The sequence below is a fragment of the Lygodium microphyllum genome, chromosome 9 (genome assembly GCF_053477565.2).
Source record: "Lygodium microphyllum isolate KBCC chromosome 9, Lygodium_microphyllum_v1.1.10, whole genome shotgun sequence".
In the NCBI taxonomy this organism is placed as follows: domain Eukaryota; kingdom Viridiplantae; phylum Streptophyta; class Polypodiopsida; order Schizaeales; family Lygodiaceae; genus Lygodium; species Lygodium microphyllum.
In genome coordinates this window covers 100,775,082-100,780,028 of record NC_141143.1, presented here as the reverse complement: position 1 = coordinate 100,780,028, position 4,947 = coordinate 100,775,082, and the positions used below count along the sequence as shown (strand labels likewise).

Genomic DNA, 4,947 nt, shown 5'->3' with positions numbered 1-4,947 from the left:
TCTATTTTTTGAGCTCAAGAGCTCCCCTGCCCACCATAGGTTATCCATGCACTTTTCGGTAGGTCCCTAGGCGAATTGCACCAATCAATAAAAAGAATAGCTAAAATGTGCTTTGGAAGGTGTTGAGTTTGTAAACACCATTTGACATAAGCATGCCTCTTATGTTATTATAAAAAAGTTATCCACTTTCCCATGTATAAAAGATAGTGGATAGGATAACCACTCACCATCAAAATATGTGTGGACTTAGTATTGTAGGTGATGAAGGTGAAACTATCATGTTAATTTCATAACTTTATCCTATTTAGCATAATTTTCAAAAAAAGAATTGAGTTCTCTATTTTTGTGGGTTTCCTTCTTAAACTTACCATGAGAAGGGGATAGTTTTAGGAAAATTGGCACTTCTGGCCTCCTACACTCATAGTGGGAAAGTTAAATAATTTGAATCTGTGACGAGACTAGATGATCTTGGGTTCAACTCTTAGACGCGAAATGATTTTTGTATTAATTGAATATCGGGGCTTACATCGATACTTGTGGTTAAGGGGTGCCCAAATCCTTGACCACACATTTTTACAAGTGGTCTTATTACAACATCCATCTCTTGGTGACCAATCAAGTGGAGCTACAACCAACTTTTTACAACATACATCATACAAGGTGCCACACTGCTACCCGTGAGAATAAAACCCATGACTTTGAGTTTATTACACCATTTCGTTACCACTCGAGGTAGCGGTTCTTGACCTTCAATTCAACTCTTTTCCACACAATCATTTAGTATATTTGAACTCGTTCTATGAGTTAATAAAACAAATAGCTTAATGGTAAGGTAGCCACTGTATTATTTGGGGGTGGGGACTCGCAGTGTTCACAAAAAACCAATGTATAATGTAAAGTGAATTGTAAATTAAAAAAAACCTTCAAAATTGAAAGAAGAAGGTTTAAAACCTCAAACTTTTGAAAAATTTTAGTAATGTAATTTGATTCAAAAATCCCTGCAAAAATCTGAGTTAGAGGTTTTTGTATCTGCTACGAAAGCCGCCGGGGGGCCGACAAAGCAAGCGAGGTTGTTAGCCTGTGTTGTACCTCTGACCCTCCCCGACCCCCTCGCTCCCGAGTCCCCCCCTTCTTCTTGTTCCCCTCTCTCTCTCTCTCGCCCCTCGCGTTCCTGCCAGCTATGGCGCTGCGGCCGCATCCAAAGCCCTTGTCTTGCTACGCCAAACCCCCCACCTCCATCGCCACCGGACGAAGAAACCGAGTGAAGAAGGCCATCTTCCTGCCTCTCCTCCGCATGCTCGCATCTCTCTCCTCTCATGCCCTCTCCGCCTCTCGACGCCTGATCTCCTCCTGCGTCGGTTGCATCGATCTTCATGATGATCGAGACCCGAAGCGCGCCTTTGGAGATGCGAACTATGGCGGACATTCTTGAAGCAGATAGACACACTTTCAGGGTAAAAGACATTTGAGCTTCAATTCTCTCTTTTCAACAGTCATAAGCCTCACCGTCAATGATGCTTTATGACAGAAGGCTTGAAAGGCTTCATAAAATTAGTTCAGATCTCTCTCTCTCTCTCTCTCTCTCTCTCTCGTTCCTGTGTTCAATTTTGCTGCCTATATGGAACAATTCTAGTATCTATAGGGAACCCATCTCCTCCCTTCCCTAATCCAGGTTTTGCTCGTGTTTCTGGCTGCAGGATCACAAATCTGGCGTAAGGTATACGATTTTGTATCATTTACCTGAGAAGAAAGAAAGAGGACAAGCTTCTGGTAATTCTGTGCACCTTGATTTGCACAACCTTGGGATGCATCTAGTGGGGGATGAACAACAAAGACATATACATATCTTCTTCATGCACATGCGTTGTGTTGTTAGCTTGACGTTATGGGATATGAACAAGAGTCTAAGCCTTTGCAAACATTGCAGGGAAATTCTACCATGACCGTTGGCTTTGTGGTGCCCCTGTACTCATGCATCTGCAAAATGGCTCAAATCTGAGCAATGCGTTTATATGCATGCACACATGAAGTTTAATACTTGATCAAGGAGCTAAATGGTGTCCAATGTGACAAGCTAGATGGTCTGAAATTGGACTGAAGAGGCTGTAGACTCAAGTCCTTGATTGTACTAGTAGGACATGGAACTTGCATAATTGTCCACTTGCAAGACCTTACCAATTGATGCTTTCTAACCAGGAGAGAGAGAGAGAGAGAGAGAGAGAGAGAGAGAGAGAGAGAGAGAGAGAGAGAGAGAGAGAGAGAGAAGCTGTATTAACATCCTTTGAGATGCCTCAAAGTTGTATAGGACGATGAGACATACATCAGGGATTTAGTTACAACCCACTTTGGGTGTTATTGGGCCAAAAAGAAACTCAGCTCATGCTACCGCTTGTACGAAAAAGAAAACTATAAAAGTTACCAAGTACATCATGACCCAGAAGTAACATAGTGATTAGGTTTTCTCAACTCCTTTACAAGTAACATAGTGATTAGGTTTTCTCAACTCCTTTATGATGGCTCTATCAACTTCATAAATTGAACATTTGCCATCATTTCTAGTTGCCTTCATCTTGGTTGTGCTTTAAGCTATGATGGTGTAAGTTCATATAGAATCCATGTTTTGGCCACCTTGAAACATTTCTGATTATTTTAATATCCTGACTTTATCTTTCATGATTTCAAACTCCAAAGTTGCTTGGTTCTTTCCTTGCTTGATTTTCCACGGTATCATCCATTTGAACCCTTTTTCATTTAGAAGTGGCCTTAATTTGGTCTCTAGCTTGAATGTCTTTGAACATCCTCAGCAATCTTCATTATCTAGTTCCTCTTGTGTTTTGTCACGTCACTTGTCAAGGAGAAACGAAATCTTCTCCTTGCTTGCTTTTTTCCTTCCTAACTTCAATTTTCTTTTATATTTCCCTTGCACTTTGGTGACTTTATCTTCAATCTTTTTGTTAGTTGTAATCTCTATTGCAGGTTGTTCCTTTAGCTTTATGGAGTTGTCACTTGTCAAGGGGGTGTTAGGGTAGGGGGCGAGGAAAGAGTAGAAAAATGAGTGGAACAATTGCTAAGGAAAAAAATTGGAAAAATGCAAAGCTATAGCTATGGACTCTTTGGTAGATGAGAATGTGAAAGGAAATTTGATTGACAAACTAGAATGTGGAAGGATTATTTGGTGAAAGAGTATGCATGGGTTGTTTACAGAAGTGTAAATGGATTGTTTGATGATGGGAATGCAAATGCATCACTTGGTGGATAGAGAAACTTTGGGTGAGTCTTTGGATTGTTTTGAGAGAGAGAGAGAGAGAGAGAGAGAGAGAGAGAGAGAGAGAGAGAGAGAGAGAGAGAGAGAGAGAGAGAGAGAGAACATGATAGGAATAAATCCCAAAAGCCCTAAAGACATCCCAAAAATCTAAGACTCAAACCTTGGTGGACTCAAACATGAAGCATCACATGTAGGGTAAGTTTTCTTAGATTGCATCATTTGGAATTTGTACCATCAAACCTCAACAGAGCAAGAAAGCACACTTGAGGATAGAGAACACAATATTTGCCAATGGACAACAAACAAGTCCTTTGAACTCCAGTGAGTTTATGGGAGCACCCTCTTTAAACTTTCAAAAGTTTTGATATAGAGGTTGATAGTGGATAAATGAACTATCCTGATGTCATTGGACTCAGCTTTTTGGAGTCACAATATACTTGTGTGTATTGTGGCTCTAAAAGGTGTTATATCAACTTCTTTTAGTCCCATTAAAGGCAGAGTTTGTCTCCTCAACAGATGCACCGTGGGCCTTGTTTAGCATGACCAACCATTCTAGAAACATAAGAGGCACGATGGACCATGCAATTGATTGCCAACATTATGGTGGGTTTTCAAATATATCAATGCTAAAGAGCAAGCCTTAAAACATGAATTGGAAAAGGCTAATGTCATGGAGGTTGATTCTAAGGCTACTTACATGCCGCCATGGGTATGCAAATGGGTGCCCATTTAATGGGCCCATATTTTGGTGGCGAGTAGTCATCTTATCCACTACCTTATACACATAGGGTGATGTATAACTTTTCAATATTAAAATAGTAGGTAGGCTTATGTCCAATTGTCTTTACAAACTCAACACCTGCTAAAGCACATTGTAATACTTATCTTTATTGATTGGTGGAATTCATCTATTGCCCTACAAAAAAGTGTGTGGACAACTTATGGGCATGGAAGTTCTTGTGCTCAAAAGAAAATAAAAAATGTTTGGGTAATGTGCTAAATGCAATCAAGAAAGCCAATGTGGGCTTAGGCCTATGTGTAAAGGGATACATGTCCAACATGTAAAGCAAGGTCATCATTAGTTCTTTAGTGTATTGGGAAGTAGCCCCTTGCCTTGGCTATAAGCACCCTAATATAAATTGATGATCACATAACTTCTATGATTGGAAGACATCAATGATGGAAGAAAAAGTACTCATATTCATTAGCCATGAATGCAATGGACAAGTGCAAGAATCAAGGTTTAGCAAGCTTGGTGATTTGAGATGTACATGACATGGTTTTTTGATGATATATTATAGAATTGAAGAATCTAAGCTTCGAATCTTACCTTAGGTTGTTCAATAATAAACCAAAAGAAAATTTATGCTATGTTATGAGACTTAAGGTGGTGCATTTGATCACATTTCAAAGGTTTTGGAAGCCTAGAAATGAGAAGATTCTATTTTGGGCTCTCAAGCTAGTCTTGTGGGATCACATTATTTGTAAATCTCTTTGGTTGGTGATTTCCTTAGTATGTTCAATAAGCTTGATAAGAATATTGCTAGATGGGTTTGGTATAGCCTTGTGATGTTGCCACTCAAAAGATTATGCCTCTTGTATCAAACGTGGTCAAAGTCCTAATTCTTCTTTGAATAATTGTCTTCATAGAAATAGATTGAAAACAAGCTTAAGATATAAGA

General features: G+C 39.5%; 1 long non-coding RNA gene across 1 annotated transcript; it reads left to right on the top strand.

Annotated features, from left to right (window-relative positions):
• Positions 1 to 1,031: 1,031 nt before the first annotated feature.
• LOC148031354 (uncharacterized) lies at positions 1,032 to 4,489 on the top strand. The gene is made up of 3 exons (XR_015691991.1): positions 1,032 to 1,454; positions 1,698 to 1,770; positions 1,928 to 4,489. It is a non-coding gene; the product is annotated as an uncharacterized LOC148031354 (long non-coding RNA).
• Positions 4,490 to 4,947: the final 458 nt, after the last annotated feature.